At 45.1% G+C, this 27,067-nt stretch overlaps 1 protein-coding gene across 2 annotated transcripts in view; it reads right to left on the minus strand.

Moving 5' to 3' along the window:
* The window catches only part of LOC126873503 (transcription factor 12-like), a 358,169-nt gene that overhangs the window by 194,306 nt on the left and 136,796 nt on the right, over positions 1-27,067 (minus strand). The gene's annotated exons all lie outside the window — the stretch shown is intronic.

Here is a 27,067-nt window from a genome sequence, read left to right on the forward strand (position 1 = left end):
GTCCCTCTTTTGCCGTGTCTCGTCATCTCATCCGAACTCGACGACTTCGTCGGCTCTTTAAGTCGCGTTCGTCGTCTCCTCTGCCTTCGTCTCGCATCGTATCTCGGAGGAAAAGGCCCGGGGCTGTTCTTTCCTTCGAAAGCCAAGTCGCAGTCAGCGAAAGCCTAACGAATAACGAGTGGCGGCGAATCTTCTGCGACGTCCAATTTGAACAGTACGTCTAATTAACGACGAGGAATTTTGCTATGAATTTTTTGTCTATTTTTACATATTATGTGCAATTTTCGTACTTTTAAATTTCTCTGTAAATGCGATTACATTGCTTTAACAAGCGACGAGATTTTTAATGTTTAAAAAAATATCAAACAGTAAGAGGACAAGAGACTCTGCGTATCGACAACGATCTTTCTGTACCGTACCGAAACATAAGAAACTTAGTTCGGACTGAAAAGACACGAGCAGAGTTGAAATGATCCGAAGAACGCAGCAAAGTTAGACGTTGAATATATATAAAAAGAACGTGACAGCTTAAAGACGCAAATCGTGTCGCGAAGTCGATGTCCCTTAAGAGCGCCGTACGTAGGCGTGTCGGGAGTATTTTGCTCATTGTTGCAAGGCGATCGATGGAGACGCGTTGATTCATAATCGAATGTCGGTCAATCGGTCGACCGGCTCGCTGTGGACGTTTGCCGCCTCAAGCGGCAAGCCTCTTCCGAGTGGAAAATCAATAGGGTGAACGAAGAAGGGGGCACGAACCTACGCGTACTCCCAAGGGGTTGGAATCATTGTCCGAAGGAACAGAACATTGACGGCAGGATCAAATCAATGGGAAATCACCGTCACCTAAGTACGTCATTTGTGGTTAATGGGGAAGTTCGATTGCCACATTGCGTTGCATCGAGAGCTGCTGATAATCCCTCAGATCGATCGATCGATCGTAGAACATTTACCATCTATCCTCTTTCCTGCGTACTACTTTCCAAAATCGAAGACTATCTACTTGAATAAATACACGTACCATTTCAAAACTGTTACGTTGCTTGCGAGGTGAATTCTAAATATTCTCTGGAAATTTCGCGAAACAAATGGTAGATCTGCTTGGATCTATCGAGGAAGTATCGAATTTATAACGAAAAACTTTGTGTCAGAACGAACGTTGTATTTCCTAAAACTTCTTTGTCGAAAGAGACTCGTGTCTCGAAAAGATGGTGTATCGGTTATTGGGATATTATAGGAAAGATATCCGCGATGCGTGTAGTCCTCTACGCAAAAGGGGTTGTAGCGGTATAGCCTACCATCGATTATCGGAGCGTCCACGATGTGGCAGCACCGACTATCTCAGCCAGGTTTCAAACCAACAACCCCTTCGCTACGCCTCTCTGCAGGCTGGTCAACGAATCATTCTGATCTGGTTCGTTACCCAACGAGCGAAAGAGTACTCCGCGGATAATCGAGTACGATCACCGGCCACGCATAACACGAAATTACGCGATCATTCCATTTTAACCACTACCACCACCTCGTATAATTACCCGTAGATTCGATGGATCAACTATCAAACGCCTCAGGTGTCGATGAGTGGCTTAATCGTATTTCCCTCCAATTTCGATTGTAATTGAAAACCGATCAAGTGAACCCACAGATAAAAGATGATAATTGCCGCATAAAAATGAACGCACGTTTCTTCAAAATGTTAACACCAAAGGAATCGATATTATTCGCAGAAAAATTGCTTTGTTAATTTCCTGGATCAATTTTTCTTTTAAAACGAACGTTTTGATCTGGAAGTCGAGATCGGGGGCGATGCTCGCTTCGCCGGCGAATGAAATTTTCGTCTCGTTCGAAGTGCACAAATGCGTCTAGACACCGGAGTACGTGTCTTCGAGCTCTGTTTCCACCCACTAACGGCATTGTGTAATTTATCAATGTAATTTACGGCCGGAGACAGTGGCAGGGAAATTGAAAAACTTTCGCGGCCAATTCAGGCTGCCTTTAATAATGGGAATCAATTTACCGGGGCGGGGAGCGAGATAATAGACCGGCCGTGGAACTCGATCGAACAGCAGAGTCACTTTTTGTCCGTGCATCGGGCTCGTATCGAGTATTTTTTCGCCTCTGATAAACGTCACTCCCGACGGCCAGGCTGGAAGAACGTCTTCCAATAATAGCGCGCACGTCCGACCACGCGCGGTGCGATACTACTTGAAATTGTCGACGACGTCCGACAATGTGATTCGTTTCTTTGTCAAGCTACCAGTTTGATTTGGAGAACGTATCTATTTATCGTTGTTATTTTATTATTTAAAATAGCGTCAACAGCCAACAGGCTTTTAGCGACTATTTTTTGGGAAAACAAGCGTATGTTTAAATTGCCGGGTTTGCTGGACACCGGTACTGTAAAGCTGCTGGCAAGATATATGCACAAGATATTGTTGATAGTGAGACAATCGTTGCAGTGCAGACACAAAGCTGCAGTACTCGAATATCGATCATCGAACGGATCGAGGAGGTCGTAACAGAACTGGACCTTGTCAAATTTGTCAACTTTCGAGATAGTAAATAACGCGTTGTAGCGGAAAAACGTTGATAAGGTAAGGTAACGGGTCACGTTAAACAACAACGAAAATCGTTTAAAGTTAAGAAGCGAACGAAACAGGTTGGTAGATAGAAGGAAAATATAAATGAACGAAATAGAGCGTATTACTGACTCGTGAAGCTTGTAGAAACCGAAGAAGATGATCGATAAGAAAGCAAGGGAGCAAGGTAATTCCACAGATTCGTGGGAGCTAAGACCGGCTCGTACACCGATACACCGGGAAGTATAACGGCCGGTAGCCGCAGGCAACCCTTAGGAACGTAATTAATATTTATCCCACCCCCGATGGCCCTGTGTACGAGCCGAGCCGGTAGCGTCCCTCTCCGTGACCCCTCTAAAATCCCAGCACGCTCCTTGTAAAATCTAATATCTGAGGAAGCGTCGTCGTGCTGGTAGAGCCTCGGAGTAGCTTCGCCCTCTTCCTCCTCTTCCGCGTCCGTTCTTCCACACACACCTCTTCCAAACCCCTTCCGTCGTCGCGTTTCAGTCGAAGAGGAACGATAGAACCGGGTGTGGAACAAGAAGGAAACGGAGCAAACGAGAAACGCACAAAGGGGTGGAAGAGAAACGAAAGCCAGCCGAACCTGCGGTCCTGGAGGGGGGGGGGGGGGGGTGGCGGTTTGGGAAAGCCTGGGACACGGGGGAAAGAACGAACTCTACGAACGCGGAGGATCGCGCGAAGACCGGGATGAAAGAGAGAGGCGACGAACGTCGTCGTCGCGGAGAGAGGAACGACCCGGGAGAAAGAGAGGAAAGACGCGGTTGAAACGAGACTTCGGTGCGCGCCGCGTGGCTGTGTGTTGTCTGTCGTCGGCGATGGTGGGAAAAGGAGGATCGGAGACGCGCGTCAGGTGGCCGACGAAGAGGGAACGGAGAAGAAACCGGGGTGGAAGCGAGAGAAAACGAACGCGGGCGCGGAGGAAGCAAAAGCCAGAGAAGAGAGAGGGAACGAAGCGGAGAGAGCTGTGTTTTCCCGGGTTGTTCCTCGAGGGGCGGTGTCAAGACGCTGCTGCTCCGCCAATCGCGGCCCGCGAGCCCGATTTTGCGCTGCTGCGATTCGCTGCGGGCTGCTTTCTTAGAGGCGTCGCCGCCGCGGAAAAATCACCGGAAAAAAGGCCGGGACGAGCAACGGGAACGGCCATTGGCTCCGCGCTCGCTTTTCTTCGCTTTTCGTGAACCTTTAAGGGGCCAATGGCATATCCGGGAACCGCCGCGAAAGGAGGCCCTGAGAAATCGATAAGTTAGACTCTCAGAACCCGGCACTGCGCTTCTAACGTTCCCAACTCGCCTTCCCTAACAAGGAAATAACCCTTCTGTCCTTCGATTCGCAGCCTCTATACTCGAAAGACGATATTTTACTCGATTACGCAATTACCAGGGTAATCCGGTTCCCGGCTAAATTTATGTAGCCCGAAGTGCTCCCGGCTCTCGGTCTACACCGACGCTGCCCTTAATTCAAGAAACGAGACTCCTACTGGCTCGACGTAACCCTATTTTTCACCCAGAAATTCAAGTCCCTTAGTCGAGGGTTATTTCAATCATGGATAATCGTCTCTTCAGTTTCCACCGACGTTTAATCAACTTCATTCAAAATCTAAATTTCGGGTCTCTAACGGAAGATATAATCCAAGATAATTTCCCCTTTCAAAAGAATCGTACGTTAGTAAATTGTTCCTTTGCGATTCAAAGGACTAACAGTCTGTAATCTACCCTTAACGCGTTCGCTGCACAAAATCACAGACGGCTGCAGAAAATTCTCCGACAAGGATCGTCTTTCCTTTCTTGTACACTTCGTTTCCCGTTTGAGATCTATCTTTTCTTTCTTTTAACCGAGATACTTGTATCATACGCTTGTATATTATATCGATAAAGAGTTATACCTTTTAACCATCAAGTAGCGTAAAGATTAAAAGTCAACAAAAATGAATTCTTTCGTCGACTTACCTTTCCCCGTGTAGTCTGCGTACGTGACGCTGGTAGCTAGCGTGTCGATACCAAAACATCTCATCTCGATGATCAACAAAATAATAGATAGAGAACGTTGGAACGTTACGTATTTGATTCGGCAAGATATAATCGAAAACAATTTCCTGCTCGAAGGGATGATATTATATATAGCAAGATATTATGTTGCAGGATTGTTCCTTTACGACTCGATTCTCTTATAGAGCTAGACTATATAGTCCTATACAGTGGACTTACAGTCTACCTTTAACGTCGAAACTACCCATCTCGACGTCTGACGAAAGTCTATCGATCAGCAAAATAGGTAGGAAAAGCTGGTTGCTCGTAGGTTGATGCCGGTACGTTTCCCTCGTTACTGCCGCTCGAATCGTCAGCTTCGCTGAACTCGAACGCCGAGTTGCCTCGGGAAACATCCCCGAGACAATTAGCAAAGACTAAAGGACAGGCGGGGCCCGCGAGGAGCGAGGCGCGCCAGAGCTTCTCGGAGCAACACAGCCGCGCGTAGTTGCTTCGGCTGGCTGCTGATCTTCCTCCATTCGCTGCTCTTACGATGCCTTAGCGCGCCTCTCTTCCTAAATCCGTCTTATCCGAAAACGGTCCGCGTTCTCCGTCGCTCTATCGCGGCGCTCACGTGTCTCGTAACATTAATAATGCGAACGAAGAGAGAACTGCCGCGTTCCACCCCCTCCTCCTCCCGCGTCACGGTGTTCCGCCTCCACCTGCAGACTTCAGGGCTGCCTCGGTTGCGAGGAACTTGGACTGGAAGTAAGTTCTCGAGAGCCTGGATGGAAATTGACGTTAATGTGCCCCGAAAGCAGCTACCCAGGTCTCGTTCCCTCCCCCCACCACGTCGTCGTTCCACCACCGTGATGTGGTGCAGCACTGGCATGATCGTCCTAAACCCCCGAAAGAACCTACCCCGGGCGAGTCTGTAGAGGTAGTTAGCGAAGTAGTTGCCCGAGAGATGGATTATGACGGTGTCGTACGAAGAATCTACAACCGGTGTCTTGCCCAAGTCCTGTTTCGAATCGCTTGACCGGCACAACGCCTCGATCTTGCCCTCGATCGAACTTCCATACTACAGGCAAATTGCTTCGCCGCTTTTTCCCACGAACAGTTATGCAGTTAATGCTTGGAACGTTAATTACCGGATCGATCGATCGTTTCTTTTTACATGTATATCGTACGAATAATTTATTAGTGCACGGAATACATGCTTCTTCGATACTCTTCGATGGTTATAAGAAATAGCCTTATTTAAAAATTATTATACTTAAACACGGTCCTATCGACGATTATTAATTATCTTGGACAATGTTTTCACCTGTATATACGAATGTTAAAGTAGACAGAGAATCATTGCATTGTTAACGTATTGTGCTATTACCTCGACAGGTCGTTTCGTTTCGTCGTGTTACAACCGTTACAACTCTCGTCTCGACCGCCGAGCGATTCAGACGTATAAAGGTGAAGTGTGAAATTCGCAGCGATTAGAAACCATACAAAGTATGCATTCATTTTTGGATTGGATTTTAGATTTTTCTGTACGTATTCCTACTTGTATGTATGATTACTATTCACTTTTTTAAGAAATAAATTATTTCCACGTCCGCGGGTTTATCTATCACAAGAGAATGAAATAATCGTAAGTTTCGAGAAAATTCATTAAAGAATTATAGTATATAGCAGATATATATAATTATAGTAGATATATGTGCAGTTAATTGATATGATTCTGGATGGTTGTATATCTTTTCAACGCAAGAAAATCAGATAATGGTAAATTCTAACGACATTCTTTAAAAATCGTAGGCATTTAACACATTTTTCTTTACCTCTCAGCGTGTGAAGTTGATCGGTCCGGCTTCTGTACAGCTCCTGCGTTTTATTCGTTATTTCGTGATTTCTGCGTTTTTTATTTCGTGCTTTTTTTTAACGTCGTATAAGAAATTGCTTAATTTCCTATACGTATAATAATACAGTTGTTACCGAGGAGCGTACTAAAGCCGCAATACGGACAAACAAGAGGGCAGTTAGGGAAACAACAAGGACAGTTTTGAGGAAACCATCTTCATCAGCGTTTCCTGTGGCCCTTCGGTCTTCGCTAATTGTCTCGGAGATGTTGCTTGATGTCCAGGCGACGTCAGTCGAGGAACTCGCCGCTAGGCAAGGCGACCGCAGTGCTAACTGAAAAATCCGATTTACCGAGTTAAACGGGATTAATTACGGTAATTAGACTTTGTTGTTACCGAGCCGTACACGCGTCTCGAACTTCCCTAATGTCCGAATAGGATTTTCGGACTGCAACTCGCCTCTGACAATCCGTCGCGTTGTCTGGCCACATCGCATACAGCAAAATCGATGAAAGGCCGCCAATTTCATCGCGAATTTTAAGCTCACGTAACACTCCGTGGAGACTATTTTTCCATTCATATGCAATTTTATTTCGAATTTGCACGCATTTCCGGACACAGTAGGAGCTAGTTTACTCGTAAAAAGATAGAGTTGATCGGTTTAGCTTCCGGGAGGTTCATCGAAAACTGAGCGTTAACTTGTTCGTGCAAACGACGTTCCACCAGCGCGGTTCCAACGAAAGGATGAAACGTATAAAGATGTTCGAGTCACAAACACGACTGTACTTCCCCTTATTTCACCCCTTATCTGGAGAATAATCTCACCGGTTCACTGTATAGAATCTCGATACCTGGGGCAACTGTTTCTCCGTATTCGCTCGGTATCGGTTACTACGTGCCAGTTCAAGGGTCTTCGGTGTTGCTTGACCACTGGTCAGCGGTGGGAAAGTGCCGTGTGCTTCCTAGAAACTCCTTTACTGGTATTACTGGTTCCGAATCGTTCCCTCGATGCATTACTTCTAAAACTGTTCTCAGGAACTATACCATTTTACTTCTAGAAAATAATTTAATTAAGCAATACGAGTTCACATCCCATTTTACTTCTGGAGAATAATTTAATTGAGAAACGTTGCGTTCACTGTGAGTTCTGCGAGCTTTAAATCGTAAGATAATTTCAATTAACCACATAATTATATAGATCTGTATCGTCAAGGGATTCGTGAAAATAGTGAAAGATTATGAATATTAAAATACTTCGATCGAGCTCAAAATACGTAATTATTCTCCAGATAAGAGACTGTTTTCTTGGGCTCGATGATCGTTTATAACACATTGCCATTATGAAATCAGTCAGCTTGAATTTTCTCACGAAATCAGGATCATAGATTCACAGTCCCTTTTCACACTGTCCACATGGTATGTATCTCGATAAACTTGTTTCGATCGGTTTTCACGCGATTCAGGTTTTCGTCGAGGTGGTCCACCACCTTGGAGTTCCTGAGAAAGGCCCTGCTATCGTAATACAGGATACAATAACTACAATGAGTTCGCGTTCACTCGTCTGACAAGTTCAATCGCTGGACTAGTTTCCGAAGGACACGCGAGATTGCCTTTATGGCTCGTCCTTCGAGGACATTATGAACGAGGGTAAGGCTGACCGGTTCAGAGAGAGACTTCTTTTTGAAGTTCCTGCAAATCTCTCGTTTGCCTAATTAGGAGCGGCTTGTCCTTCGACTCGTGCAACAAGGCCCTCGTCGATTCATAGACTTTTCAGTCCTCGAGCGTCTGTTTGTCATTTGGTGGTTGCGTACCGTTAGTGAAATATAGTTCTCTGAAGCGTTTACAGCGAAGATCTTGTGAATATAATGTAGTACACACACCGCCAACTGTAAGTACCTGTCACACAGTTACTGATGCTCCGTACAAATTAAATACTTCTTCTCGTTTTCCTTTCGTGTTGTACCCGTTCAGAGTACTTGTACAGATTCGAAAAATCTTTGATGTCACGTTTTCATAAATTTCGTAGACTGTAAGTTTGTCGCAATCGATGTTCGCTGGAAAATCGTAGCGAACAGTGCTACTACGTCGTCTTGTAAGCATTGTCCCCGGTACTGTACATCTTCTGTCTTCAAAGAGAGCGTAGCTTAATGCTTAATCAAACGCCATGGGAATCTCAAGGATTCATCGACGAACTTTTAAGTTCTCCCTTTATCGACTGGCTGGACGAATACTTGCGGGGGATTGGCGAGACGCGCCTAAGGGATTCCAATTTAATTCCGCCTTAGCGTAATTGATGATACGAGGAAGTAGAACGTAACGAAATTTCCTTGCAACGGTCTTCAGACAGAGGACGCTAATATAGGATTTACGTTACCCAGCCGACCGCGCGCTCCTAGTACCAAGTACATAGCGATAAATATATAGCTTCGGTATAGTAATGAAAGTTTCCCTCTGAACATCCAAGGCTCCTGGGATCCAACATTATGATCCCCTGCCTCCGCCACCACCCGCTGGCTCGAAGGTGGCGGCTTAAAACCCTCCTCTAGAAAGTGTTGTCCGTAGAAAGCTAGTTCAAATATTCGCGGACCCCTCAAGGTCAATATCGACGACCCTTGACCATAGATAGATCGAACGAAGGACGACGTTTCCGACGTCGAAGCTCGAAGAAAGGATAAAAATGGTAGACGAGTGAAAGACTCGTGGTAAGTTGAAGATTTTTCGCGCGTCATCAGGAGAACGGGCGACGTCTCCTTTCCCGGTATGCTAATAAAACGGATCTTATGTGGCGAAGACGCCATTTTGAATAATGTCGACCAATCAGAAGCTCAGCTAGGGCGTCTTGGGGGGGTGGCGGGTGTCGACGAAGGGGGAGACACGTGCGGAGCGTACCACCACTAGCTGTTCCAACACAAACTACCCTTATATTATGCTGTACTGTAAACCCCAGCCACCCTTTGCACACCCGACCATCCTTTCCTTTCCTTTCCCCCCCCCTCCCCCCTCTCTCCTCATCCTTGCAAACACCCATCGTCGTACCGATGCTCCTTCGTCTCGAGCCTGACGTACTCTTCCTTGCATCGGCTTGCCAATCTCTTCTACCGTAAGATTTAACAGTCTTCAAAAGTGGAAGAAACATCTTGAAGACTTGCATTCATCCAAAAAAAAAAAAAAAAAAAAAAAAAAGCTAAAGAATCCCTGAACGAGATTATCTGGAGACGCAAAGAGACGAGATGCGAAGATCGAAAACTTGACACGGGAAATGCGGAAAATTCGGAAATACTATAGAAAATTCAAAGATTCCGGAATTGGCGTCGTATCGGAGTTCCTTATCGCGTTTCAACAATATCCTACCGAATCACTGTCAACGTTTCCTATAACAACCGCGCTTCGACTCGCGGAGTACACAAACTCCCGAAGTCAATGACAATCCAGATTGCATAAATCATTTAGGAGCCCGTGTTCTTCCTCGGGGACCAAAGGAATTCCCAGCAAAGGGCAGCATACCTAAGGAATGCCGTTTCTGATTGCGCGAGACGCATCCAACGCGTTGCGTCACTTTGTCATTCAAATAGGAAGATTCCTTGGAAACGAGGCTAGCGCTTCGGGTTTAGCACGCTTTCACAGGGTTATTCGTCTTCAACGGATGAGTATACGCGTCGACTGACAAGGGGTAGCAGCCGAAGGAGACGAGCTGGTTACAGGGCTGCGTCTCGGCTCTACTTAGTCTCTCGTGTTTCTCATTTCATTGTACAGCCTCCCTTGGAAACCCAAAGGCTCACGTACACGTACAGATGGATGATGGTAGGAGGACGTTGGAAGGACGAACGACGAGGGGGTACGATGCCCCTGTCATGGGGGTGGGTGGTGAATGAAAAGGGGGATGAAACGACGGTGGATGGGGTACGGGCTCTGCGCTCTCTTGGATCTCATACATACATTAACGTCGCTTGTCAGGCGTACCGAGCCACCCTGTAAGACTTAAGATACCGCCCGAGAAAGGGGCAAGTTGTCTGTCTCCCTGTCTTCGTTCTCCATCCGCAAACCACCCTCTCCAGCTCCGTCTATCTCTTTCTCCAGATCCGCCGTACATTCCTTGATGCCTGTGCACCTCCAACTCGTTACTAAAACCACCCACTGTCTTGGGAACACCCGCTTCGTTTCCTCGAATATGGCCGCCCCGAACTCCGGATTCCATTTGCATCTGATTATGCATTTTACAAGTTTCCTCCGCGCCGCTCGCTGTTGGAAACGATAGATGAAAGAATCAACCATCCGCGTCTAAACTGCGTCTAAACTATCAGAGAGTTTGCTTCATCGAGATTCGATGTTTAACGATGTCTTAACTTTCCGAATCTATATGCAAATTCGAATCGAAGATCAGAAATCGTTGTTAATTGTACGTAACTATTTTTCTATTTTATCGAGAAGAAAAAAAGGATCGATGGCGAATGAAATTCAAAGGGAGCAGTATTTATGAATACTACATAGAGTACCTGATCTATGATCTGAACCACAAAGAAAGAACAAAGGCATGGTCGATCTACGACGAGCAATCCTGTGAAAATGCGCTAAGACCAAACACGACGAAACTAGCGGCGAACGTTTCAGAGTAACTGGCAAGACAACACCGCCCGCGAGGCTCGTCTCGTGTAATCAGTAGAGACGCGTCTGATTTTCGTTGCTGAAGCGTCATCCTTCGCCACCCCTCCTTGCGGAATTGTTGTTTCTCCTTTGAGCACCCCATTCCATTTCACCTCCCATTCGCAGAACCTGGAAAAGGAGTCGCTAAGCCGATGTGCATCGTCGATGATGTACTTGCGTATTTACTTAACAGTAACGGCATAGAACGTTGATTGCAGCTACTAAATTGTCGTGCCTTGAGATGAAAAGAAAATCCACTGCGATCGGTGAATTGCGAACTACGTAAACTCTTGCATCTTTCCTATAAATTAGAAATTTATTCGTTTATCGAGTTAGACGAGGGCACAGGGATCAATCGCTTTTCAAGGAGTCGCAGTAAAGTGAAGATCCGTCATCTTTAAATCTTACGTAGATAACCAAAATTCGGCAGTTCTTCGTTGCGAGTAAATTAAAACGAGTATCGTCTCATAAAGCTTCGACGTTTGCAATCTTTGCGTAAATTTCGATGCAAAAATGTCCAAAGTATTCGGAGCAATTTTGCGATATCTGCAATAAAAAATAAAAATATTGTTGGTATAAATGTAAAAATTGGTACACGGTTGCTCGTACTACGATCGGATTGTCACAGAATCCTTCGAAAGAACGCGAAACCCTGAAGCAAGGTATTTAAATGCAGAAGAGCGTGCGATGGGCGAGCGATAAAAAAAAAGATGAAGGGGTAACGCCGTGAAAAGAATATTCGTGCACCCTGCATCGATGTCTCCGCAACCCAGTGGGTGTGACTTTTCGTTTTCCGCTGACGAATCCCCGTTTTTTCCTCACATTCTACCCTTCCACTACTTCGCGACGCAGAGAGCCGCAGAGAGCGGTGCGGGTAAAAACTTTCCATGGAAACGTGCGCGCGATGCTGCTAAAAATCCGACTCCTCTCTCCGCCGTATGTTTCGCTGACTCCCTACCACTTCAACTCGAAAATGCATTTCCAGAATTATTGAACCATCCTCTCGCTTACATTTCCCTTTAATTGCATGCAATCATAGAAAATCTTCGTTACTTATGTAGCTACTCGTTACATATCACCAACTACTTAGTGAATAATTTTTCCTTGTTATTTGAAAAAAAAAAGTCGGCAATTAAACGGAGTAAAAAGAAAAATATTTTTCCCATTCGTCTATCTATCGTTCGATTTCATCCGAATTCGGCTCACGTGAGAGCAGCAGCTTGCAGAAATCAGGGATGGCGGCAGTGGAAAGGGGTTGACGGCACTGCTCGGAGGGGGATGGTGCCCCAAGGGTGTGTTCCGGAATCGGGGTAAGATGGAGGAAAATCGTTACTCACTAGTCGCGGGGAAGTCGAGGGTTGAGAGGGCAGAGCGAGGGCGTAGGGGAGCGTAGAGACTCCGGGGCTTGAAAGAGGGAGATTCGTGCGCACTCACAGGCATCCACACACACACGCACACATCGCCACATACGATCCTCAGTCTAGGTTCGAGCAAGACGATCCCGGGAAAACGCCTAAAATACGTCGATATGAGACGACCTGAGGAACCCCGTCTTTCCTCCGTCCTCCCTTTGTCAGCTTTCTTTGAATCGAGCTATTTCGAAAATTTAATCAGGCTTGTTTTACAGTACTCTCTCGGAATTCTTCAAGTACTATATAGGTATCATTTCGTAGAAAAAAATTTTTTACGGAAAGAGACGGATACATATATCATCTTTGTGTTTCTTATATTATTTGTATTTTCTCTCTACCTACCTTCATCTTTTCGCTTTTCTTTCTTTAAATTTGTTTCTCCCATTTTCTTTCGGAAAAAATTTGCAGTCATCTATAAATCAATATGGTTCTCGCAAAATCCTCTCTCTTTCTCTCTCTCTCTCTCTCTCTCTCTCTCTCTCTCTCTATATATATATATATATATATATATATATATATATATATATATATATATATATATATATGATCTCTTTGAAGAAAATTTTCTGCAAAAAGAAATATTATCTTTGCATCTGCTTTATTTTCTATTTTTTCTCAATTTTCTCCCGACAGAAAAAGCTATCATCCATAAAGCAATATGCGGGTAACTTGCCTTCAACAGACGGTATTAGTCGAAGGTAGGAATTAATCGTGCTCCTCAAGGTGTCGGAACGACGCAAAGATAAAACTTGATAGTTTCTACCCGTGCACATCCGCCATTTTCCCAGAGATATGCAGAAGAGGGAAAGAGAGTGGGAGTGACGGGGTGGCGGGGTGGAGCGTTCCTTTGAGAATTTCGATGTAAGACACTCGGGTGCGCCGTGGCAGCTTCAATTTAGATAATTAATGATACGAGCGTAGGTTAGGTACAGTTAGTACAGTAAGACCAAGTGGAAAACAGTTTCCAACCTCGGTACGCTCCTCGCCTCACCTCCAGCTACCCTCGTACGCTCTACGAGAGTTTCTCGAGACGGCGTAGTACCTTCTGCCATCGTGAGAGAGTTGGGTGACGAGAAGGGTGAGGCTGAGAGGTGGTAGCGGTACCAGCGCGGATGGCAAGGGGTGTCGTCCGCGGGGTAGCGGCGCAAGGGCTGTCACTGTGCATGGCTCGTTTTATCTCCTCTTAGAGATGGCGAGGGGGTAGGCGGTGGTTTTCAATGCTGCACCCTACAGCCCACCCTTTCACCTTCCTATTTTCCAGCTCCTCTAGCCACCTCGTTCTCTTCTACTCGTCGCGTCTCGTTCTTCGTCTCACGCTCGTCCAATGACTCGCGATTCTCGATGCGCTGCGACGCCGACGACGACGGGATACCTACAGGGAAATTGAATTCAATCTCGAGATGAATATCGAATCGAACGAACAGCGGGCAGACTCGAGCGAGCTTCGACCTTCGCTTTCCACCTTTCTCTTTGTCGGTCTTACGAACCGACTACGTCTCTACACCCTCGCGATACCTATGTCGATCGTCACTCTCACACCCCTTCGAACGAGCTCGCTCGATTTCGTCGAGAGCTGTCGAGGTACGTTCGAGAAATTCGTGCCTCGGAGAAAGAAACGTCGCTCGTCGGTGACATTCCGATATGTTGATCGGGGAACGGTTGGCCACAACTATTTTTGTGAAAAGTTGTTGGGTCAGTTATTATTAGACGTTACTGTTAATCGGTAACAAACGTTTTTCTTTCTAGAAGCTCAATAAACGTTTTCGGTCTCGCGTTACTAAGTTTTAGAATTAGTACAAAACAGGATTAATAGGAGGAAACCGTCGCAACGACGGACGGACGGCCGCGCATGTCGGTTTGATGCAATACATAGTCTATTGCTATCGAAGTTTTATTTAAAATTGCTACATAAAAAAGTTTTGGAATAAGAATAGAAAAAGTTGATGGAAATAGAAAATACGAAAAACGGCCATATCACTTACGAGTAAACGGCGGATGTTTATGCATTATGAGAAAATTGAAGTTACAAAGGCACACGGAATATACAGAATGCATAAAAATGTTCAGCGAAAGTACAAGATACTAAACCAGCAATCAATCCGAGCAGTGGACGCGAAAGGGCGACGAAATTGCAATTTGCAAACCGTTTAACGGCCGCTTAGGTCCATTCTCGTGCGAAAACTTGCACGGTCCAAGTTCCCGGAAGTCCCCCTAACGACTTAATTGTACACTTGTCGCCTTTGAGAACTTAAGTTTCTCCTGCGAGCCACGACAATGAGCATTGTCGGCCTTTGTGGACGCACCGTTGTCCGCAATACCATACACTAGGTTCACTGCCAATTGCGATTTGCACATGTATCGCTGAAAAAAGTTTCGAAAACAATCTCCTCGGGTTGGACATTTAAATTAATTTCAATTTAAATAGAATACGATCAAAGAGGACAGCGACATTTTCCAATATAAATTTACATAGTAAAACTATATTTGTCGTTACATTTACACGTGTAGAGCACGTAGATTATATAATTTCTCGAAGAACGTAGATTGGATGATATTTTCAAGAAGTATAAAACGCTCGATGTCTCGAATCTCTGAGATTCTCTCGTGGACGTCACGACGATCATGTGCCGTCGGAAAATGGCTGCGGTGCAACAACTAACGTCTCATTTTCAGCTGCTTTTTCTCTATCTCGTTTTACCGTGTAATATTCCCTGGGCCTGAAACAATCGATATCTATTATTTCACTGATAATTCATTTTCCACATCACGGTATTGGAATCTTGATCGTCCGAACTAATCTTTTGCTCCGTTTCTCGACCGTTGAGCGGTTCAGACGCTCAACCATAAACTGTAAAATCAATGAAAATCATACGTAGCATTTTTATCCGCTAAACTACAAGAGGGACTGTAATCAAATTTTCCAATGATCCGTTGTTTCGCTAGTCTCGTAATCGAGCGTAATAATTCTATCGTAGTGCGATAATATTCGGACAAAAATGGTTAAAGAGATCCTGCGACACGTAAAAATTTTCATCGTGGCGATCTGTCGACTCCTGCGTCGAGGCAAGTTTCCGATGCACGTCTCCTTGGAAGCGTGACGAATTGACTTGACTGGTCAGTATCTATTTGCGGAGCATGCAAGTAGAAACAACGATAACAGGTTACTAGGACCAGTCCTGTGGGAATTCTGGCAGAGCTGTCCCACATTCATGGCCCACGGAAAGCGAATCTGTTTTCACAATGCTCATCGGGCCACCGCGTAGCGATTCTCACGTGACTGGTCAGCAACGGGTGTCCAACAGGTTTATCTTTAGAAGTGGACGAGACGTCGGTGACGCCGATCTCAGATACGAAACTTGACAGTCTCGTATCGTTTCTGGCCGAAGAAACATCGCGATTTTCCACCCATGATCGCAAAAACGCGTTCGAGTTACTAGTCAAGTGTCTGTAAGATTTTTACTTTCCGATATTTCAAGTTCTCGATCCGATTCACTCGAAGAAAAATTTCTCCCGAAACATTACCTTTACCGTTTTTCTTTCTTCGTTCTTTTTTTTTTTTTTTTTTTTTACAAATCATCATCTGTACCATTTTTTACAAAACGTCATTTAACGTAAAAACAATCGGATGATGAAATTGTTCATCTTCCGAATGAAATCGATAAAGTGCGTTAACTGATGACTGTCAGGAGTCTATCGTGATATCCAAAAATATTTGCAGATGATCCGCAGATGAAGCGGAGTTGAACGGAAGGTTAATCGATCCGCGGTAATGCAACTGGACGTGAGAGAATTAAATCATTTTCCGCGATACTCGTGGCACGAAGGAAAGGGGGAATCCGTGCAAAATGGAGAGTTGCCGGGCAGACACCTTCTTTCTCATTCCGGATTATGTAACCGAGAGGGTGCGAGAACGCGGAGGCGGAGGTGGTGGAAAACGATGGTGCGAAAACATGCTCTCCGTGAAACAGTCGGACCCTCGTTTCGACGTTTTAATTGTTTCGTGCTCGCGGTGCGAGAAGGTAGAACAGAAAGAGAAAGCGAACCAGCTCCTGAGCGAGCCCCGGGTCCTGGGGGTGGTATAAATATACGGGACGTTTAAAAAGTGTTTAAACGCGTAGCTGGCCATCTAACCCATCCCCTTTGCGGTAACAAGGGTGAGACCAGTGAAAATTTAGCGTAAAAACCCGCAGGTTAAGTGAGAATTAAGAGCGGACAAGAAGAACCGAGGCCAGTGAATTAAATCAGCTTTTTCGACGTTTCAGTCACGCTCATCCCTTAACTAACTTATCGATTTATCGAAAATGTGTAACGGAGAATGCCATTTTCTTTCGAATTGTATCTTTTCTTTGTAACCTTTCTTTTCACACCAGTTCGTAACTGGTGTGATCATATACGGTGGTGGTCATCTTAATCAAGTCGGCTCTCGGTCGAGTCTCTCGATTAAAATTGAAAATTAAAATCGTTAAAATTAGGTTACACTAAACCTCACAACGCATACTCTCTCACGTAAATGAAAATTCCTAAGATTTCATATATCTCAGCTTACCAACTATGGGTCAATTTACAGGATACGTTTTACTCGATATTTTCGTCGACTACTCGGTAGAAGTTTATTTTCTTGTCTCACGTCCGCGATACTTTCGCAGAATGTGAATCGATGGTTTGACATACAGTCGACAGCAAGGAGAGGAAGAGAGATAGAGATAGAGATGGATAGATAGATAGAGAGAGAGAGAGAGAGAGAAAGAGAGAGGGAGAGAGAAAGGGAAGCGCGACTCAGGGTGCATGCAGTACCGATCGACGAATAGAGATTTGCTGGAGTTCGACGACGTTCAAAATTCGAATTTACCACGGGTATTCATTTCGCGGCGGACTCGACTCGCCGGGGCTTTCTCAGATATATGGAAATTTCCTTAGCCAGCGCCGTATTCAGAGGGGAGGCCAAGTAATATAAATTCAAATCAGTCCCTGTTTTCTCACACAACAAACTTGGAGGAACTCCGAAGCTGGTTCTCCGACGGTAGTTACTGCCTCCTTCCTGCTGCGCACCCCTGCCACCTTCCGCGAACTAAGTACCCTCCTGCCCTACCGGTTACCACCCCCTTAATGAAGATATGTGACAGAACTAACTATCGTACGAATCTCTAGCCTTCTCGCCCCTTCTGTCTTAATAATTTTCAGACTCGATACTCTATTTCAAACCGACTCTGCTTCGAGGCTTTTTTAGTCGCCAGTTGACAGAAATTTGTTGGTACTTGGAACGTAATCTTTTCTTGAGGATTAACGTCTATGATTTCGACAGTCGTTCTATCGATTTTCCTGAAGTTGGCTGTAATAAGAAGCTGCGGCGTTATATGGCGAAATCAAGTTTTGCTCCTAATCTCAAAGGAGCTGAACGTCAGTGGTGGGGGTGGGTTGGGTTTCGCGTTCCTTTCCGCTCCCTTTCCAGTCTCGCCACCGCCTTCCCTTAATACCCATCGCGATTTCCATAATCTTGGGAGGCGCTCCAGCACCCTCTTATAATATAATAATATTCGCCGGAGAAGGTTCGCATACGCGCAACTCGGTAGCCCTGCAAAATGGCCGACTACGTTAATGCCCCCTTAATATTTAGGGATATCTCGCGTCTATCCGCCTCGGAGCCAAAGTACCACCCGGTACCTTCGTCCCTCTTAAAATTCATTTTATCTCTGCGGTGGTTAAACAAGTTGGAAATAATCCTATTTGTTTTTCTGTATTTATCATCCGCCGATTCGGAACTTTCAAAGTCGTTGATCGTGAAAAAATGTAGAAACCGACTGTTCTAAAAATATATTCATCGTGCTGCAGACTTCGATTTTCTCGATTAATCTTCTGAATTGAATCGGTCGCTTGCCTAAGAACGGCAGGATGAAACGGTCTGGCAACTATTTCGGGAACGTGAAAAGTCAAAATTGAGGGACGGAGTGCGCGTTTTCCAAGGCTCGAGACTCGCTGCCTCTTAGGTGGGTAACGCCGCTGCAAGCAGAAACGTAGGTATTGCCGGAGTTCTCAGGGTTTCGAGTCTGCTGACGACGCGGGAGGGGACGGGGGATGGGAGTTGGGATGGCGGTGTCGGTGGTAGTTGGAAAAGGGGAACGCGCCCACCCTTCGCGCTGCCACCCGGCGAGCCCCCTTACGTCTTGCCTTACCCCTCCGTCAACCCCTGAACGACGATACCACGGGCTCGAAGAGGGTGGAGGAAGCCGGCAGAGAGAGTCTAAGGTAGATTATATTATTTCTCCGCCCCCGCCGGGGGCTCACCCGCCATTTTGTGAATGTTAAATCATTTATTGATCCAAGAAGGTGGCACTCACCCTCCTACCTCGGCTCGACCTACCCCCGACTAGAACTCACGCCACCCCCTTGCCACCACGCCACCCGGCCGACGTCTGAAAGGGGCCGATCCTTATTCCGCGAAGCGAATTTATATGTTCACCCTCTTTGTACACGTGTGTGTGAGCCTCCGCGTCTACGTTGCTCCTCCGCGTTCTCTGTTTCTTCCTCTGTCCCTCTCGTCGTCCCTCGTATTCGCATATCACGTAGGTGTGTGCGGGAATTTCGCAACGAGCACCGAATTTATGGTCTCGCGAGGCTCGATTCAATCCCCTTCGCCTCGTCTCCGGCTATTCCTTTAGACTTCGTCCGGCTTCAGACGGCACCCTTATCCAACGCCCGCCTCTCCGACCAGTCTTCTTGAATAATAGTTGCCCGCTTCCATGCTCGCCTTGGGATCCACCAACGACTCGAAGATCCAGGGGCTTTTGCTGGATTTATTCCTCAACAGCGAACGCTTACCTCGGTGCTTAGACGCGAGCATAATTTTCACATTTATTTTGTATGAACTTGCGCATAAATGAAAGATAGGCTTGTAAACGGTTCGCACGAAACCAGCAAGAGTTGAATTATCGGAAGTTGCGTTGCTTTGGTTTTTCCTAATCTGTGGATGAAATCGTACTTTCGGACAGTTATTAGCGTGAAATGAAGATGCACGGTGACAAAGTTGGATGATATATTACATTACATCAGGGTTCATTGTTATCTGAGGCAATAGCTGAAGTTCTGACAGTAAATGTTCGCCAAGTTGGGTATTCAGGCTATGAGATTTACCTGTGCCAACATGGGAAGAACCAACTTCGGTTTAAACAGAACTTCCACGTCAGAAAGGTGTTTGTGCTGATTTTCTTAGTAATTGGATTACAGCGTATTGCCGCAGCGAAGAGAAGCAAAGCTATTTTTAGGTCAGTGGAAATTCCCTCGACTTTTCTCCCCGTCCATTCGATTCGACGAATTATACGCAAACCACCTTGAGGCAATTAAGCCGAAGAAACCTGATGCGTCGATGCGCAGGCTCCGCCGTTGGAAAAAGACGATTTTTCCACGCGCAGAATCGTAAAAATCCGTAGCGGCGGGAAGGAGGGCCGACGTCGAGGGGCGAGCGGTAGGGACCAAGGAATGAACAGAGGCGAAAAATAAGGGCGAGGTCAGTCGGACGCGAACCGTGGAAAAATTCACGCAATTTCTCGCGAGTTCTCGATCCCCTTCCGACCACTGCTTTCAGCGAATTACTTTCGAGATGTAGAATCTTGTATATAGTAAATCGTGGCTTGTGTATTAACCTCACAGTGGATGGAGAACCTTGCAACACCTTATTAAGAATCGGCCGAGTCGTCGTCGATATTTTTTGGGTCATTGGATTTTTACTCGAATCTCGAACAGCTTTATAGATCTTACGTTGCTTTTATGGTCGTACTTATATATTTGTCGGAGCTTGGAATGCAGCAGTACGATGGTAAGTAATATGGATCGTGGATCTTCGCGAATCTGATAGCGATGATCGTATCATCGACGATGGTTTCGATCAATACGTAATATACGCATACGTACGCACCCACTGAAAAATCTTAGAATACGTTTCATTTTTCATAAAGTTTTGATACTCGATGTAGACACCCAACTTTAAATTGTACGCGCTTTAACACATTACCACGATATGTATGAAGTACTTTGTTCGACACATACGGTCTAGACGATATTTCTTATTTTTTAACAATTGTTTTTACTTACTTAGATTCCTCCAATTTGGATGTAAACGCAGAGAGTTCGGCAGTAAAAATACGACATTGCAAAGAGAAAGGAATTAAAAGTGATCAATCTTTCCTCGGAATAAGCAACTCGCTATCCCTTCTTCTTTATTCGAACTCGCCGACAAAGCGAGAGAACGGAGAACGAGTAAAAAGTCTGGGAAAACGAGAAGCCATCGATTTTTGTGGTCGAACGTGACTCGAATCGTTAAGAACAGTGACATTGTTCGGTAGTAAACGAATACGATATATGTAACGTTTTCTCGCTGTAGTATTAGCGATCCTGCCGTGTTACGTGTTGCTCGGCCGATCACTTTGCGTTTTACCGCTCGTTCTCTGCGTTCCTTTCTTTGTAAAGGTGAAACAAAATGTCAAAAATAGTCTCATTATATCTTTTCACGTAATCTTCGTTCATTTGTGGGACGATCGCGATTAAAAAAAAAAAAAAAAAGAAGAAAGGAAAGAAACAACAATAGCCGTGTAGGAAAATATAGAACGCGACGTACGCATGACGATCGTCGAATCATCGAATTCCTCGTTGTCTCGATAGCGGTTAGAAACGCGCACAGGGGCGTGCAATTGTATTTTTTCGGAATGCCAGCAGGATGCGAGGTGTGTCGCGGCATCCGTCATCGAACGGGTGCTCGATTATGCGGTTCAGCGACGAACGACGATTATGCGCCCTGGTGTGGCAATTTCGCTGGCAATCCGGAGGGTTTGCCAACGGTGGAAAAAAAAATGAGAAGAAAGTGCGAAAGTGGCGCGCGGACGCCACAAGTGCCCTAACTATCTAGGTGCTGGAATTCGGAGCACGGTGATTATATGGACAGGACAGCGAAATCTCGGCGGCCGTCGAAATTTGCGGGACGGACGCGGCCCTCCCCCTCCCCTTAGGCCCTCCGCCGCCACGGCGGGATGTCCGAATTCGCATTCCAACACACCAAACCGACCCGTCCACCCTCTTTCGCCACCCGCTCGCTGCAACGCCAACCCCACGCTTCCTCCTTTCCACCGAACGATCAACGAACGCACAGTCCGTGTGAAAATTCTACGCTGTCCGGTTAGCTCGGTCTCGATTTCATGTAAGGAACTGTACTTCTCGTGTACCTTCTTCTTGGACGAAATTCACTGCACGAAACTAGTGCAAGTAGCTGTCTTAACATCTTTTTAAACGAGTATCACAGATACGTGTTTTTAAAAGAAATTCCTTCTTCTTACGAGTAAATCGTGATATTCTTGGAAAAATGCGGTAAATCCGTATTGTTGTTAATGCCGCTGAGAGGAAGCTGAACGCTTCACTCGCTACCCATTATAACGATCGACGTACTTTGGATATTTTATACATTCCTTTATATTGTATGTCGTATACTCCGTGTGTATTTTTGCAATTTTAATTTCCTCGTAAATGCATTCTCCCTAGAAGAATCAGTAAAAACACTGTATGCATTTTTTCATTTTTCAACTTTTCACAAGTGTGCAAACATCCTAAATCTACCGACAAGATATCGAAATATACCTCGTATAAGATATACCTAATACGAAATTCTGCGTCTCTCTTTACGTAAAAACCATCCTTACGAAAATCGAAACGAACGTTTTCCGTTTATTAAGAAAAATGGACGTAGAGCATAGCGGAGGGTTAGCAGGAAGCCCTGCGAGAAATCGCGTGCGGAGCAGACGGAAAGCTAGCTAGGCTTAGGCTCGTGGAAAATGCGGGATTTCAATTTGTTGGTCGAGTTCCGAGACGCGAAGAGCGCGAGGATCTAGGGTGCAGGCTAGGAGGGTGTACGCGCGCGGGGCGCCATAGTTCGGTGGCCCCACCCCTGACGCTAGGGTCGAGGATCGTAGAAGCGGCAGGGAGGGTGCAAGAGAGGCCAGCAAGGCTGCGAATGATATAGGGGCTACGACGCCATTTTGAATTAGCTATGCTTAGAGAGCGAGCAGGAAAGAGACGACGACGGTGAAAAAAGACGGACTCTCCACCGTTGCATTCTCTCTGGTCCGAAAGAGAAAGAAGGCGGCGGAAGAAACGAGAGACGAGACGAGCGTGGCAGGGTGGGTGAGATTTTTAGGAGTCCCTTAGCAATGGTCGCTCGGTTCCTACGCTTTCTGTATCCCTTCGACGATACTCTAAACGCAGTTTTACCCCTCTAAACTGACCGAGCTTTCCCTTTTACGGAAAAAGATCGCAGACCCTTCCGACCACCTTCCGCCACGACCCTTCAAATTTCCTTTGGGAACGGTTTAGCCGAACTTCGGGCAATGCTCCAACAAATTTCTGCCTTGTTCTTCAAATTTTATAACGCGTGCAGACACACACGCGATAGTATTTTTTATCGTATCCATTTTTACTTGCTTGCGAATTTCTTTTTCGCTTTCATTTGTTTGTCACGTGTGTCGTTTAGAAGGCGACGCGTTGATCAACTCCATGAACGGAAGAACGGAGAATAGCAAAGATGTTGCGATCGTTATTCTTTGAAAGTTTATCTCATTTATGAACAATTACATATATATTATAACGATAAATAATTTTATCCGAGTAACTTGCTTCTAGAGAAATCAAACACTATGATATCGCAAATATAAAAGATCTGAAGATGCGCTTTGCGGAATTCACGCGATATAGAAAATATTCAAAATATCCAAAGTAAAGTGCAATCGATAATACTTAGTAAACAAGACAAATTTCTATTCAGATTTTTTCTTTTTTTTTTTAATCATAGTTAAAACGCAGTTGACGATTTTGGCTTCCAAGAACAAAATTCGAATAATATCTCTTCTAAAATAAAAGCAATATCGTCTAACGTTATTTACGAGCATTGTTTCCAGTGGTTTGAAGTAGAAAAGTGGTGCGAACACGAAGCGTGAAAAGTGAATTAAAAGTGCGGAACGAAAAACGAGAACCTCGGGGTATTAACTCGGGGTGCATAATAACGCTTTTCAGAGAAAATGAAAATCGTAGTACCTCCGCCACGTGTATTTGCGCTCGATAAATCGCGAAACGAGCGAGGGCCGTGAAACGACACCGCGATCAGTGGAAATTAGGTCGTAGACTTTTTATCGGGCTCGTTAGCAGTCGTTTAATTTCGCGCCGATACACGGCACACGCCGAGTGAAAATGGATTATCGGGACTGGCAATACACGCGTATCGAATTACAAGCGGGGTCGGAGACGCTTACAAAAATTAATTGGCCGATCGATTGAATAATTAACCCAGACGGGCAGCGTATAATTGCGCGTATTTAATTTCCCACGCAAATTCGAATCCGCGTCGAATCACGCTCGGGAATAATTTTATCATAATTACACCATATTGCTCGTATCGTGCGATCAAAAAGTCTCCAAACTTATTTACCCGATAAACAAAAAGCTTCTTCTCTTTTCCCGATAAAATAATTCATTTAGATCGTAAGAAATTTTCATCTATGTAAAATATCGAAGCTGTGTAAAATTATGGCCCAACGAGAATAACGATACAAGTTGGCTGGAATTGTTCGCAAAAGTCACAGAAGAATAACGAGTCTAATTTATAGAATCGGCATTTACATGGAATCAATGTATGTAGTTAGAAATGAAACATCGAAAAGCACGACGAGTGTAGACGAAAACGAAATTTAACTTGATCACATATAAATGCAGAGGTTATCGTGATACCGAATATACGAATTAGATAAATAATAGGGAAAATCTTTCACTTATCGCTTTCGTGGTTGATTATTACAGAAAAAAACAATCGATAACAGAGCGACTGGAGTCGAAGTAAACAGCGTACTCGAGAACGCGATCAACCGGTTAATTTCGATCCCGTGCATACGCTCCCCGTCGTCGAATTTCACGGGGCAGCCGGCTGGTAATCGTTTCATTTGCCGCGATTCGTTTGACACGATGTAATCCGGTCGCGTTGCGAGCTCGTCTGTCGCGTTAATTATAAAGTTCATTAGCGCTCGTCGTCGGTATGACATTTAGGCACCGCCGGCGAGTACACATTTTTGCCGTGCAAATGTGCGTCATCGATCCGTGGCCGATTTTATTTATTCAAAGGGCTCTGACGTAGTCGGACTTATTACGAATTTAGAGAGGCTGGAACTGGTCGCGCGCGAACAGGTTACTTACCAATTAATTAACGTGCAGAAACAGACGGATTGCCGTTTGTTTCTTTCTCTCTTTTTTTTCTTCTTCTCTTTTTTTTTTTTTTTTTTTTACATTCCCTCTGTTTGCTCAGACTTTTAACCGCGGTTAAACAGGTTGATCAAAGGTAACGAATCGTTCTTTGAAGTTGTCATTGACCGATCGTTTATTATCTTTATAACAAATTGAAAATAAATATAAGAGTAGGATAGTGTAGGGGTGGATAGTTGATAACTCGTAGTTATTTTTCCATATAAAAGAAAAGGAAACTGAAAAGTATTACTTTAAATATTTTTCAGAAAATATCTCTTGTTTTTTATCAAATTCTTTTATACTGCCGCCCTCTGTCTTCCGCTCATTATTACGTGCGCACATAGTACTTTTCGAGCTTAAAAGTTTCTTTTCTGACCGACAGAGAGAACATTTGGCGCGTGTTCCCTATAGGTAGCACAGATGGCGGCGTTCATTGATTCTAATATCGGTAAAGCAGTCACCTTTGTTACTCGCGAAAAATTACCCTTCGTGAGCTACCCCTAAAATCAACACGAAAGATTACACGAAACTCTTCGAGTTTCTCTTACATCTTTAAACGACATAGAGAGAAAAACTGGCATAATTTTCTATTTTAGTCGCTTCGGAATAAAGAGAGAACGAGTAAATCTCGAAGGCGATGCGAAAGAGAAAGCAGCAAGAAAATTAAGCACGTCTATAATACCACATGCATCAAGTGGCTTGTAAACTGGCCTTAAATTTTCCCGCTTTAAGCGGTGTAGCTACGCGGAAAAATCTATGACCGGGCTTAAAAGACGCCGCTTCTAATTGCCCGCCGCGTTGCAAGCAGTTAAAGTAAGTCTCGGAGAGTGGAAGCGTTTTCGCGAAATAAAAAAAACGGAAGGAGATGGTGGCCGGAAGGTTCCAGGCATTTCCCGGATCCAGCCTTTTCGAGGAAACGAACCGACGGAACGTAAACCCTTGATACGATTAATTGCACCCGTTGCGAGTTTTTCGCAAATTCTCGACCATCCCCTACAGTTCTCGTTTACCTCGCTAATTTACTACCCTCGATTTTCCGCACCACGCGATCGGAACCGAAATGCTTTAAGGAAGGAAAGGAGCTCGTGCATTTTTTCTTCCTTCCTATGTGGGAAATCGTAGAAACGCTGTAGAAACGCAGCGGAGAAACGGACGAGTGGCGTGGACGAAGTTCTTTGAAGAAATAAGTAGTGAATCGGAAACCAACGAACGTGGGAAATGCGCGTGAATCGGATGTGATCTAATTTCCACTATCCAGACATAAATAAGAACGCTTCCTAAACTTGTCTTGTTGCAATTTGTAGGAGGAAATTCGCTCGAGGACCGCAATTTTCATAGTTTGGAGAGCAAAAAGGGCGACAGAAAGTAAAAGACGGAGGAAAAGAAAAATAGAACAAGGTACAAGAGTGTTAGCCTGTCCAGGAGGGTTGTGCCAAGTCCGATGAAATTCATAATTTGCCGAAGTTGCTCGTGGCAAGGGCGATAATGGGGCCCGGGTTGCTTTGGGTCTAGCCTCGTTCCTTTTTAAGTTTTAAATAGTTTCCCACGAGTTTTAATTAGGAAATTCATCCCGCCGCCCCATTCGCCTCTATTACGCTCCAGCCCGCTTCGAAGACAGCCCGAATGAACAGGAGGGGGGAGGGGGCAGAGGCTGGGCGGTGAAAAAAGGGGTAACGATCGTCGTTTTTCAGTTAACACCGAGGAAAATTGCAGCGAACTTCTAACGAGTATTAAAACACGAACTTCTCGAACGAGGAAATATTGTTTGTACGAGGCTATTACGGAACAATGGACAGGGCGTGTGGTTTAAGCGTCGCTAGTTTTTCTTTCGGACGCTGCTGCTCTTGTACAAGTTGATAATTTATTGCACGGTTGGTTCGTATTCTGGAAAAAGCGTAAAAGGGCTGCCACAACTCGCGACATACGGAAGATGTAACGCGTGGCGTGTACGTAGCAATACAAATTAATAAGCCGGTACTGTACGAAGCTCGCTTTAAGGCGCGTACCGACTCCTCACCCTCGCTGTTTTCGTTTCTGTACTTCGATAATTCTACTCGGCCTCTTCTACCGACTCGTTCGTTTCGCGATAACTTAACTAAATTACTCCTTTCGTCAAGATTCGAAAGACGTATACATATATCGCGAAAGCTGCGATATCTGTTCGAGTTGAGCAAACTCCTGAAAATCTTCGAGACCTCCGCTGAATAGAGGGGTGGGGAGACAGAAAGGTGGAAAGAAGGAAAAGTAAAACGCGCACCGTCTTCATTGTATACCGTGTGACCGGTAGCATCGATCGTCGTACTTTTTGCTTCACCCCTTTCGCTTTGATACGGCCC

The sequence above is a fragment of the Bombus huntii genome, chromosome 14 (genome assembly GCF_024542735.1).
Source record: "Bombus huntii isolate Logan2020A chromosome 14, iyBomHunt1.1, whole genome shotgun sequence".
Classification (NCBI taxonomy): Eukaryota; Metazoa; Arthropoda; class Insecta; order Hymenoptera; family Apidae; genus Bombus; species Bombus huntii.